The following is a 14178-nucleotide window of genomic DNA, read 5'->3' as shown; positions in this document are numbered from 1 at the left end:
TAGCATCAAGTAAAATTTAATTTGATAGCTTTCAGAAACTAAGTAGGTAATATATTCTTGGTCTCAAAGTTCCTTTATTTTGCCCTGCAGATAATATGTATGCTGAGATCCACATTTTTTAAAGCTCCTGTCATCTTTGCCACTTGATAAAAATACAAAATAACCTGATACTGTCCTCAAAAACACAGATCAAGATACTTATATGTGGGCTGAAGAGCCTAAGGCTCAATTTATCCCACCAAAACAAGCATGAAGGAAAGGAAAGACGTGGTTCCTGTGGAACCAAACTGTCCTTTAAGTGCTTTAATTGAAAGTCTGACATGGACAACAAAATCCACAAGAAACTGGAACGACTAAGCTGTTTAGAGACCTCCAGTGAATGAAAAGAATCCAGGATCTGTGATGTCAAGTGACTAGTTTCAATGTGTTTCAGGTATTCCTCCAGATTTGTGCTTTTTCCAGTTCATTAAATGACACTAGTCACCGTATTTACACACTGATGTAACAATAGGACTCAGCTTCCATCACCAATATTCTTGGCTGACCCTGAGTAATTACTGCACACTATTGTTGCCTACTTTATAAACACTCCGAACATCATGCTTGCAAGGAGAATGGGAAACGATGCTTGTGTACGGTACATTTCCATATCTCCTTTTATAGGAATTATACTTGAGAAGTTCAAATAAAAATTATGTAGTTCATTTCAGTAGGTCAAAAGATAGAATAAAAATGTTTAACTACTTTTATGTTCGAATTGCATTAAACTAAAAAATTATCAGCAGAAACCTAATGTTTCACTGAGTTTAACCCCTGCAAACACACAACAGGCAGCTGAGCAATAAACTCTGAAATTACTGGACATGCCATCTTTATTATTGGTTTATCTGGTTTCTTCATATCAGACATGTAAAGTTCTCTACCCTCATGAATATCTCGAAATTGCTAACCTTTAAAATTACCTATCATTTCTCCTGGAAAGATCCGTGAAAGCAGCCTGAAAGGTACTTGGCAGGGTAAAAAAACTGGGGCTGTCAGAAGAGTCCCAGCTCCCAGCTCAACCTGAAAGCTTAAATCACTGAACTCACTCGGTTTTTTCTTGGCATGAAGCGCCAGAAGAGCAAAGCAAGCCTGAACAGTTTCCACTGAACCAGATTTTTCAATTCTGTGTGCACAATTAAGAGTTCTGGAAATACACAAGCATGTTCCCTCATCTCTCCTCTTTCACCCTTACCACCTTCTGTGGCTTCTCTGCTGAGTGGAAAGTATTAAGTCAAAATACAGCTTCTGCAATTTCCTTAACCAACCTTGGACTGAAGCTCAAGGCTACAGCTTGCCCTTCTGTACTGGCAAGCAGAGACAAGACTGTTGGCCAGTCTAGAGGACACACTGTTTTCCATGCTATGATTTAGTCTACTTAAGTTAAAAAAAAAAAAAAAAAAAAAACCAAAACCAAACCTCCCCTAGTTTTTAAAAATGTTAATACCTTAAAAATTATGCACTTTTATCAGCAAATGGATAAAGAAGTCTTAACTATACTAGCAATACTTGCTTTACAACAACATTAACTTACATCAAGTAGCCATCTCTGTCACAGATGGAAATAAAAAAAATTGTTATAACCCAAAAATGGTTATCCACTGTCACTTCGGCAGCCCGCAGCCCAGGGAGCTACAGGCATCCTTGTTTGTCAGCCCCAATGCTTCCAAATAATCCTCCAGACCCTTACCATTTTTCTTTTTTAGAGCTCCAATATGAAATGTGATTACCTAAGACTGCTGGGTCTTTCCAGCCTGGCTGAATCTCTTCCAAAAAGCAAAAAGATGCATCATCAGACTCAATTTTTTATTAAATGATCTGCACGTGCAAAGCAAAGATCCACTGTCTTGTTTTGGAAGAACACGTTGTTATTACTGGTACACAGCAAAAACAAATATACACATTAAGCACGTGGCAACGTGTTTCCAAGAAAACCAGCACAGAGCAACAGCATCATATCTGCTTTCAAATAACCTGAACTGGTTAGCTATCCAGCCATAAAATTCAACAAGAAGATGTACAGAACCCTCAAGCTGTTTATGTTAGTGTATAGAAAGCTGTTAATTCCTAAGCCATTTGGAAGAAACACAAGACACACAATGGCGTGGATTTTCAAAGCAGAACTGTTCCATGATTATTTTTAGTTCACATGAAATGAGAAGAAATTGTAACCTCCGTATCCTAAACATTTGCTGAGCCCCATCTGAAAAGCAGTAAATTTCCAATCCAATTAATACAAAGACAGTATAAAGAGCACTTTTTTAAAAGCTTAAGTACAGCAGCATACCTGTAGACATGTAAAATGAAGGGCATCACATAGCCGAAAATCAAACATTTTAGAAAGCATTATCCAGGAAAAGACTTTCAGGTCAATACAGAAACCACCACACAGTAAGTTCAAGTAAAAGGTAGGAGGCAAAGACAACAAATGCTCTTCTTGGGCACAGCAACAAGAAGTAATAAAGGAAAACTAGCACTACTGGAGTCAACAGCATGAGCTGTAATATTCCCAGACGTTGACAATTAGAAAGGCTTATGGGAAAACTAAAAGAAATTAATCAAGTACTAGAAAACTTAGTGTATATTCAAAAGCTACAGATTCATCTGGCAAAAGACTGAGCTGCCAGTTTTCTAGCTTCCATTTCTCATAGCCATCCTAGAGACTTACCACCTGCACTTAAAAACAAAAATAACCCCCAGTGACCTAGGGGAATTTCTACCATTTGAGATCTAAAAGATGCATGATAAAGAATATGCTGATACACCATCAAAAGGGACACTCAAAGGTGAATTCTGAAGACAGACAGAAGTACTGCCATCTTTGAGAACTCAAAACACCCCACCATACTGAACAGAATGAAGCCAAGCTAAAAAATCTTGAATCTTCAACTTGTCCTAATTAAGCTCCAAGATGCTGGCCTTCAACAACCCAATGAAGACAAGAAGCATGTTCCCTGGAATTAAACCAGTAATTTAAAGTTAGATCACAGCTGCTGTCATATTTCAGGTACCTTCTCCTTTTCATTCCTCCTAAATACAAGTCTGAAGTGGGACAAAGACGTACTTCCCATCATCAGACTGAATACCTTCCCTGTAACTTTACTGAGAGCCCTTTACTCATCCATTCCACTCAAATTCCCTTTGTAAGTTCTTCTAAGGAAAGGAAGGAGGGCGAACGATGCTACTAGGCTAGGAAGAGCACCACTTTATTTAAAAATATGAGTCTGCAATTTCTTATTCCATGCTCAATTTTGACACATTGAGAAAACACAGACCATTCTTCAGAACAAAAAAAAGAATGACAGACAGACACACTTGTCACCTTTACAGTCTCAGATATTTGCAACCATGCAATTCAGTGGCAAATTGGATACAGGTTACTATTAATAACTGAACTATTTCCTTTCCGAAAGCTGATTTGTGAAAAGGATGCAAGCATCCCGTTTTAAAACACACTAATCAGCCAAGGAGGAGTCAAAGACTTCACCGTTCAGCCTTCAAGAACATACACATAGTCCCTCTCAAACAGGAAAAAAGCAGAGCAAACTTAGCCAAAGAGTGCATGATAACTGCTCCAAGCAGTAGTATACAATCCTCAGCCAAGAAAATTCTGCGTAGTCACAAAAACATTACAACCAGACACTTCAACAACTCAGATGCGGATTCTTTCCTTAAGAATATGCAGGTCTCACTCAAAGGCTCACAACCAGATACATACAGCCATCACTAGGATTAGCTGACAACGCTGTTACCTGCCATAGCAGCAGACCTGGCTTGATGACCCAGGAGGTCCTCAGAAAGCAATGTGAAAAATGCAACTGTTAAAATGTGCCCAAGTCTTCAGTTTCCAGAGTTATGATGAGTGCCTTACAATCACCTCAAATTACATAGCAAGGAGAAATGGTAATGGAAGCGCCTCCTTGATTTACTCATGGCATCTCTCCCCTATTGTCTAGGTCCTGGCAAGTTAAGGTCAGAACAAAAAGAGATGCTTTAAAACTACCACATAAATTGAAAGCACCTACAGCTTCCACTGATTATTTCCCCCCCCCCCTCCTATTATAAGCCCTGAACAGGTTTAAGTAGCAGTTGCCATCATTGAAGAAGTTGCTCCCCTCCCATTTTCCATTCTCCACGCAGCACCAGGTAACGGCGATGAAGCAGCAGGCTGCTGCAGTCTCACTTAGCTACAGACAGCAGGTCTGGAACAGGGTAAGAGGAGGGCACAGGCCACCTCAGCCACGAGACTCACCAGAGAGCATTACTAAATAATAGAATGAGGAAGTCAAATGTCTGTCTGCGTACATTAGTGGTACCTCAGCTCCTCAGGGGGGGCTGGAGGGCTGCGGGTGAAGTAACAGGAGATGCTGGATCCCCTGCTTCTCCCTTGGGCCACTTCTGGAGCTTGTCCATCAATCAGCTTAACATGCCAGCCCAGCAGAAAACCTCCTCGTCTTCCTCTGCCTACTGGTCCTCCCACCTCAGAAGGGGCAGAATCGGCTCTGGGAAGAGGCAGCGCTGGCCAGGGAGGGTGGGTGACCCTCACACATCCCCCCGCCCCAGCAGCGGCCATGAACCAGCTCCGGCCGTGCCATGAAACCACACCCCGAGAAAAATCTACAAACACCTAGTGAAAGGGCATATCCCTTCCTTCAAACACATCATTGTCCAAATAAACAGCACAGAGGGTGGCAAGGAAAACGCTCAGAGGACAAAAGGACAGAGAGTTCGGATTAAACCCAGTCCCTTGATCCCCGGCCAAATGGCCTACCCATAAGCCCACGCAACTTCCACAGCCAATTTAAAATCCTGAGTGTGCTATACTTTAGGTTATAAAATCATATTTAGACACACATTTGAAGTGTTCTTTGCTCTGCTGGTGGCTAAAAACAATTCCTTTGTCATCGAATCTTGCTTCAGCAAGCTGACATGACGGTTTTAACTCAGGAAATAAGATAATTATGGTTTCAAGGTAAACAACTACAACTGTGCATCATAAACAGTTTCTAATTTTAAGCCTGAGTCCCTCTAATGCCATCCATATTTTCAAGAAAGTTTCCTTACAAATGGTTTAGGTTGTCTAAGCAGCTTGTGACTGAGCCCTGTTGCTGATTAGCATCAACAGCAAGTCTTGGGAAAACACGTGCAGGTGTAGCAGATAAAAGTCTAGCACATGCAGCAGGTGAGCTCCTGTATGAAAATGAGTCTAGGTAAGCCAAACATGAAAGGAAGAAAATATATTCTGAGTCTTAAATAGCTTGAGAGGTAAAAACTGCACTTCTCTTAGGAACACACAGAAAACAGTAAGCGCCGAGACCAAAGCTACACGTACTTATGCAACGTTTGCTGCAAGTCATTTTATATCCCAGGCCTCAAACGCCCCACTGCAGCTTCCCCAGTGGCACAAACAGCAAGAATTCAAGTTATAACTCGCTGCAAGAACATCAGCTACCAAGTTGTTCAACACAATGCAGTAAACTCACCTACAGCTATCCACGCTGTGTCTAAACTAGCCCTCGTGCTACTGCTACCATCAAATATTCTCCAAAGTTACCTAGAAACAAAGCCTTACAATAAACAGAAGCATCACCACTGAGACTTCATAAGCCAGAAATGCTGAAGCACAACATCTGAATTTGTCTGGAACTACAATGAGGTATTGAGGGCAGCAAGCTGCCTGCCTCCAAGATGAATCATTACACACAGAGGTAGCAATAACTCGAAGTACTGCTTATAGGTGTTAGCCTGGTAGGCTTTCATGCTTCCTCATCCGAAGAAAAAGAAGTGTTAAATTACAACCAAATGAACACAGCTGAATGAGAGAACATAGTAGAGCAAACAAGATCCAATACAGATACAGCATTCTTAAACAGTTGTGCTCAGACAAGACAGAAGTGGTCAAAACTATTCAAACGGCCAGTTGCAAGAACACTGCCATTTCTGCAGAAGACTAAACAGTAAAGAGGAATCACGTGGTGAAGCCTGTGAAGCTTGGGAGAGCTTGCTCCTCCAAAACTTTTCATCATTAAACATTTTCAAACAACCCCACCCCATTTCTGCTATTGTTGTCAGAGAGGGAATTCCAACTAGAACAATTATTTCCACCACATTTTTCAGTTGGAAGAAGAAAAATGGTAATACTGCACAGCAAAAATAAGATTCACGCAGTAGTTCATCCAGTAATGCAAGTCTCCTTCTTAAAAGAAAAAGATTAACATGCCTGGAGTCCATTGTGCAGCAGCATGAATGTATTTTTAGATACAAACATTTGAAGGCAGCAGTATGGTGGAAGTCTCCCAGGTTGAAGTTAGCAGTGGGAGGTTAATCTCTCTACACCCTGGAGAGGGCAGTTCATTAAGAGGCTGTTCAGAGCAGAAGGAAACAATTTGCCCGCTCCCTGAAGAAATCCCTCTTCCCACGACTGCACACAAGGCAGCTCCTCTGAACTCTCCACGGTCCCACATCTCATCCCAATTTCCACCATTTTCTTGGTAACAGCACCATGTCCAGGCTGTGTTAGAAAGCACTCTTCCCTTCCAAATCTCTAGCACAATTAATGGAGCTAAATTCAATGCTGTCTTCAAGGCACGACATGGAATACAAAGTGGCTCAAAGTCAACCCAAGTGTCCAAGAAAAGGAGGTAGCAGAACAACAGTTTGGCTTTGTAATTTTTATCTGCAATTAACACTTTTCCATGACTTCTGATAAGGTAACTATTAGCTGTCAGACCAAACCCAAGTGCAAATAAGTGAACCTTAAGATATTCTCAAAGAGAAGCTTTCAAAAGAGTCAAATACTCTCCCTGCCACTGAAGCCACTCTGCTCTTCTCATGCTAACAAATGAATGTTTAACCCAATTATCAGGTAAAGGAGCCAACTCAATGAGTCCACAAAAGGTAACCACATGCATTAGTTTACACCTACAACTGTGCTCACATTGCAATTCATCAAGTAGCCCTTCAGGACTGCACCTTTGGAAAAAAAACACCTCAAAGGTTTGCTGAGATAGCTGCCTCAGACCTGGGAAGAAGTCAAAAAACGTAAGCTGTCTCCAAGTTAGCCATCATACACACCCATTTGTATATAGACTACAGGGTCATGTGGGTTTTTTGGTTGGTTGTTCATTTTAAACAAGTTAAGCAGACTGCCCAGCTATGCTCTATCAATATAATGACATCCCCTGGACTTGAACCACAGGCTAAACAGCCATCGTACACCTCTACCTTCATTCCCATATTAGGCTGTTCCTATGATATTGGAAATACCCACTCAACACTAGCTCAGAAAATTGCTTCCTAATATTTTCTTATGCTATTACATATTTTAATACTTAACTCTCAAATACAATACTTCCAAATTATCAAGTATTTGGTGTGGAACACTTAATTTTCAGGTAGCTGAAGTTAAGCAAAAATAGAATAAAATTCAGATAAACCTGTGAATTACAGAGAGTAAGTGTTCATTATTTCATAAATTGCCAGCAAGTCTGACTGTCCCATCTGATATCTTAGAGATGCTGGCATTGTCAGAACGTATTACCTCCCCTCTTTGAGGAGGTACATTTAAGTATCCCAAGCGTGTCACTGAAGAACAAAAACTGATGGTCAATTCTGAGCATTTATGTGACAACAGGTAGGAAAAAAAAAGAGGAAAAATGCAAAAAGTCTACACAAGACCCAAAAGCCCTGACTACAGCCAAGCCATTTTTCAGACTTTTATTAAAATTAGATTGGCCTTTGACTATGAATCACACCTGCCTCTTGTAAACAGCAAAAGAGCACCAACATCATGCAGTGAAAGACACAGAAATACACAAAGGGGAACAGAGGTGAGTAACATCTATTAACAAGGCTACTCCATACCCACAGCACACACACCACACTGTGCTTATACACCTCAAAAAATAGTTCATTTATAACAACTCACAGCTTTCATGGAAGGCAAGCAAAACTGTACTAAAATTTGGTGTGTAGGTATAAGAAAAATAAAGCTTGATTCAGCCCTGCCTCCCCTCCGTAGCCCTACCTCCTCCAGGCGCTTTAAATAGGATGTTATCACTACTTGTTTATATGCCATTACAGGAAAAAAATGCTTGGTTTCTTAATACTGCATTACAGAACAAAATGTTACTCAATTCTTTCTGTAAAGTACCAAGAAATAACTGTGAGACCATATGCATCTGAAAGCATCGACGTGCTGGAGTAACCCAGACTTATGTAACCGACAATCGGCATCTAACCACGAAGAGCAGGAAAGAAAGGGCCAACATATAAATTTTCTTTCAAGATCTAAAACCAAACTAAAAATTCACTTTGAGGAGTCTGGTTCAGGAGGCAAGTGAAATTCACATCTCTAAGTTACAATTTAAGGTTTCTGCCACGAAAGTACACAGACGAAAGAGAATCCCATGTGGCTGATTTTCCTTCCTTTAGCTCATCCCATTAAGCAAAAATGAATCATTTGCTAATTGACAAGTTCAGTTTGAACCGATGCCACCATGACTCTTATCTCAGTAGCTGGAAGGCAGGTCCTTCCAAGGTTTCAACAAGCCATGGACAAAGGCAGAGATCAGCATCCTTCTATTTTCTCAGCGCATCCTAAAGTGCCAGGCATCTGAGCACAGATACTCCTGGAGATCATGTTATACTTTACCCTTGAAGTCACAGTAAAGAAAAGAAAGCACCCACTCTACATGCTCACAGGATCCACTACAGCCCCCAGCCCCCTTCAGATGAGGGCAAAGCCCACCACCACACTATGGCATGTACTGTAACACAGGGGTGATATCTAAAGCCCTAAATCACCTCTGCCTTGGGATGGCCCCACTATCTTCAGCTGCAAAATCAGCTTCCTACCGCCAGCTGCAGTGGACATATATAACATAACGCTCACATCTGCATTTTCTGAGCCTGGGGGTTCCTGAGTGGAAGTAAATCAAAGGGAAACGTGGGCACAGTTCAGAAGAACAGCAGCCACGGCGTGAGGCAGACATGGACAAGACGGCCAAAACCTAGAGGTGCAAAATAGACCCCAAATCCACAGACAGGCAACAAATATGACTAAAATCCCTCTTCACCCCCTTTCTACCTGCTCTTAGCCAAAAGGAAACTTTTTCTTCCTGGAAGCATGATTAAGTGCTTTGGTATCACTCTGTTAGACAAAGCTCACTGTTGTTAGATGCCAGGCTTGGGGTGGAAGAGAAGGTGTTTGCCCAGCTGCAACCACCACCATAAAGACACAGACACATTATTATGAAAAGCAAGTCAACTTTTTATGCACATATAAGGATAACAAATGTGTCATTGCTGTGTTTTGAACGTCTAAGATCTTAAGCTGAACCGTAGGAAGGAGTGTTACTAGTTAGGCTATTACAGCAAATGAAATGAAAATTGAAAATGAAGTCTAACTGACATTAAATGTAAGTAAATATATATCAGTTGCACAATCATCATAATACATAGACAGTTCTTACAACAAAACTTCTGCAGAACAGAAAAGCACCCTTGATAACTCTGAATATTAAGCTGAGGTACCATAGGCATCTTACAGTTTATGTAAATAAAGTGCCTCCTGCAAATAATCATGGTTCCTTCAGTGAAAACTGCAGCATGATTAACAGAGGTCCATTATAAAGGCAATGCATAACCTAGCTCCTGTGAGTAGTCACTGCCACATCGGACTGCGTTTCTATGGCAACCAGGGAGGAAAATATAAAGCAAATTACAGTTAAGTGAAAATTATTCTCCATGACAATATATGTTAATGCAGGAACATTTGCAAGGCCATTCTGGATAAAATGTTTACATTCACACATGTGTTTACAAAAATAAATAAAAGGCAGTCTATAACAGCTAATGGATCATCCAAAGATAAGGATCCTAGTTTGTTGGGTTTTTTTTCAAGTTTTAATGTATTCAGAATAAAATTCTTCAAGCTAATAGAATGGAAAAAAACCCACTGTAGCAAAGGTGTTTGCACATTTAGATATCGTATACATTCTTTAAGAAACAGTTTTTCAGAAGATCTAACACGTACGTTTTTGAATGTTGTGATCCTTTAATCTTCCTGGCTGCAAACAAAGAGCACATTTATACCTCCCTCATCCCAAGAGAAAATGTTTTAAACGAGAGGCTAAGTCACTCAGAATATTTATAGAGATCTGACTGAAACTGGAATAGTGACTTATTTTAATCAGCTATAACTTACTGAAAACTGAAAAGTGTTTTATAGCTCAGAATTTGCAGCGTTGACTACAGCTAGGAGAGTCTTATACCTCACCATGGTTTAAAAGCAGCACAGGTCAACGAGAACCCATTGTCAGATACTTTTAGAAAAGCCCACAATTAAGGCTTTAAAAGGTTATCCTACTCTCCCACCATGATCACTTAGCCTAAACAGTCCGGTTTTTAGGGAATATATCACAGTTTTTAAGTATCTTTTGAAGCATGAGTGAAGTTAATTGGAATGAGGCTCGTTCAAGAGGCAGCCACTTATTTATTTTTTTAACTCACTTGGCTCGTACCCCAAAGAAAAGCCCAAAGAAAGAAAGTAGGTTATAAACTGACTTACAGTCTCTTTTTCCACTCTGAAGCGCCACGTTTTAAGAACGGTTTAAAATACTGCATTGGAAAAAAGCACCCCTCTCAGCCGCGTTTCACAGGTTCCCCCTGCCAAGTTCCTTTCCCATGGAAATGGTCTGCCTGTTCCGCGAGTAACACAGGTGCAGGTTTCTTAGGAAGACCCAGAAAGAGCACAAGGCACTTTTTGAACCCGTTTCAGTGAGCTGGGAACACAGAAGACAGCATTCACTGCGCTGGCACATCTGAACTTACTCCATACACGCTCCCACTGACCTCTGCATCTGTCTCTTGCCTCCACCTACAGAACAATACTTGAATCATGACGATCATAACTTTTTATGACAGTGGGAAAACTGCAATATTCTCCACAAGTTCACTCCACCCTGCACATAAAACTGCTCATAGGTTCAACCATAAAGCAAACTATCTTCTTTGAAGTTCGACTTAAAGCCCTGCGCATGTTATAAAGCTGATCTGAAAAAATGCAGCGTATTAACATTTTACATAACCACACTCATGGAAAGCATCATTCGTTAATCATTTGGTGCGACTGTTGACAAAAGCAAGTTAGGTCAGAAAGTATCTGGGTAACAAAACTCTTTACAGGTGAGCTCAGGTTACCCACAAACACCAAATTCACATACCACCAAATATATTCCAGTCATGCTCCACTTTCCCTGAGGATCGTTTGCTGCAGAGCCCACAGTAGCATTACCATTATCATTTCAACTAATTTAGTCACTGATCCACAACTCCCTCCACCTCTCTCTCTACAGCAACATGCAGACTATCTCCACAAAACGCAAAGAAAGCAGCTACAAATCTTAGACTAAAAAAAAAATATAAAATAAAAATCTGCAAATTGAACTACAGTAGCAGTTGCTAGGTGCCTTTTAAAACCTTCACTAATTGCTAGCACTGGGTTTCTACTGAAGATCCTTGCTGCAGTGGTAAAGGGGTTCAATCTTGTTCTCACAAGAGAACTTCTAAAACCACAGGCTGCGTGTCTGCAACAGCAAGTATTTGTATTCTGTGCACAAATCAGATTATGCGTACACACACCATCCTCACTAGTCTTCAAGCAGATGAATCCCACCAGGCCACGCTACCTTTCCAAATGCCAGAGCTATCAGGTCGGGTACCCTGCTTTCTGCTGATGTGCACCACATCCTTTTGAGAACTGGCTTACTGTGTCAAAAGGCACCCGCATTAGAAAAGTCTTTTTCTCTGTAAATGTAAGCAAATGTATGCTAACATGAAGCAAAATTCTAGAGAAAACCATGCAGTTTGCAGCTTTCACGCCCTAGCAAACGGCAGGAGGTTCAGGGGAAAGCCAGGCTGCTAGGCAATACTAAGCATGCAACATTGCCAGCAGACCTCCCATGCACCCTTCTCTATTGCAAGCTGCATCAAGTGAATTAGCACCAGATGGACAAGATAACAGCTCTGAAGAGACCATCAGAAGGATTCTTGTGGATTTCAATTACCTGCACTGCCCCATAAAGAGTAAATTCTGCTTACAACTATTGCTGGTAATGTCATGGAAAAGAGCCCCACCATTCAAACACAGGACGGATCCTTACGACAAAGATTCAAAGAGCTGATCTAACCAGAGACCGTAAGTGGTGACGGTGATGCAGAAGAGGTAACGAGCCATTAGTGGTAAGCACAACAGGCATACAACAGCATACCCAACCTGCCAGCACCCCAAATTCTCATCCCTGGCAGAAGTCTCCATGCCCTCAGATCCTTCACCTCCCAACGCTACTGTAGCTTCACTCCGTTTTCAAGTGCTTTCCTCCCACCATGCAAAAACAAGGCCCAGATCTGGAGAGGGAGATGAAGATGCAGGATGATCTCAGAGATAACGAGAAAGGCAGGAACAGACGGGAGGGAACATCAAAAGCCAGACAGGCTAAAATTAGAGACAAGAATCCTGGATGAGGAGGACCAAGGAGAGAGCAGAGAGTCGAACAGAACCTCCATCAGATGAGGCTCCCGGGAAGGGGGAGGGACAGACAGAAGGGAGAAGAAATATTATGGTGGGTGAAGTAGGGGAAGCTAGCAGACGGAACAGACTGCAGAAGTAAAGTCAGCATTTTAAGACTACAACCTGTAGCTTTCTAACTAAGGAGCACTACTCAGCACACCAGGAAAAAGCCACAAAGTTGACTTCTCATCTGATCTCCCCTGGATGCAGGCTAACTCAAAGGCAATTCAGCTCTCACCACAGAACAAGTTTAACACCCCGGTACCAGTGCTGATCACAGGGGAAGGCAATTTAATTTGCCACCATCACCCACAACAGAGAGCAGCTCCAAGTAATGCAGGGCACCTCAGATCCTGGTCAGAAAGCCAGAAGCCTTCTGGGCTGCTGGCAAAATGGAGAGCATCAAACAGGTCAGAGACCAGGACAGTCATTGCACGGTACCCCAACGCGTGCCAAGAGACAGGCTACAGCAAGGAAGGAAACTAAAAAAGATACAGCAGTTATCAGCTATCCTGATTGTCAAAACTAGCGTATTCTCACATGTCCTTTCTGAGTTGGTAGGACAAGAAACCGCATGAGTTGGAATAAAAAGGTCAACGTTCAAGGAGAACAGGCTTTCGTCTTCAAACCTGGCTAGTGCATTCAACTCTTGGACTGCTCAGAAAGGTAAAGTTTGACACACAAAAATACCCAGGGTTGCTCATTACAGACCTACAATCTAGTTCGGATAAATGTATCTGCCTGCGCCTAGCTGCAAGATGAAACCAAGGAGACAGCTAGCTATGGGAAGCAGCCAAACCCTGTAACTAGAACACCAGCTCACCCAGTGGTATTTAAACAACCATAGCACAACCACGAGCAGGATGTTTGTTTCCACACACACACCCCCCCCCCCCTTCCACGCATCTACCTATATCTCTTCCCAGCATCGGCACAGCTAATCTCATCCATCTATCTAAAGATATAACTATAGCAGTACTTTATAAATAGGCTTACATATTCGGTCCATCCAAGACCTGACGCAACAGCAGAACAACAGTCGGTGCAGCAAGCGGTGTGTGTTGTTACGACAACACTGACATTTCACAATCTGCAACAGCCATCATCCTGCATAACATGGAAAACACCAGACTGAAAGTGTAAAGTCTACCCAAAAGATTACTGCTTTTCTCAGGATACGGTCACTGCCCCAGTCAGCAGGATATCAGATCTGTTACCTCCTCCCTGTAGAAGGCAGCTATCAGGAGACCATTCCCAACAGAGAACTTCTTGGAAATGTATCTTGGCTCCTCCTGGACCTAACCAGCCTGCAGAAAACCCAGCTACTTACTAGTAATTTGGAGCTCCTGGTACAACTTGTTTACACAGAGCAGGTCATAGGATAGGCTGGAAGGTGTAAGCAGGATATAGTTTTTATGGCTCTGAACTCCTGCCCAGATAAGCTGATAATGCTCTGTGCTCAGGGGGAGGGGGAGCACTTTCATATGTGCTTTATTTAAAATGAAGACGCACCATGAACTGCAGTTAAGCATTTTATACTTCATTATTAAGTTTCCATTCACCTTATA

The 14178-nt window shown here is 41.8% G+C and overlaps 1 protein-coding gene across 7 annotated transcripts in view; it reads right to left on the bottom strand.

Moving 5' to 3' along the window:
* ANKRD11 (ankyrin repeat domain 11) overlaps nucleotides 1–14178 on the bottom strand; it is a 159994-nt gene that overhangs the window by 138832 nt on the left and 6984 nt on the right. For 2 of the 7 annotated variants that reach the window (XM_030023869.2, XM_030023871.2), the window contains exon 1: nucleotides 13607–13789. The exons of 3 other annotated variants lie outside the window; for them this stretch is intronic. The gene's annotated coding sequence lies outside the window, so the exon portion shown is untranslated. Of the gene's footprint in view, nucleotides 1–13606; nucleotides 13790–13827; nucleotides 13849–14178 lie in introns of those variants that run through there. 2 more of the 7 variants (XM_030023870.2, XM_030023872.2) reach the window with 2 other exon arrangements.

The sequence above is a fragment of the Aquila chrysaetos genome, chromosome 9, assembly GCF_900496995.4.
Source record: "Aquila chrysaetos chrysaetos chromosome 9, bAquChr1.4, whole genome shotgun sequence".
NCBI classification, from domain to species: domain Eukaryota; kingdom Metazoa; phylum Chordata; class Aves; order Accipitriformes; family Accipitridae; genus Aquila; species Aquila chrysaetos.
This window is presented reverse-complemented; position numbering and strand designations above follow the sequence as displayed.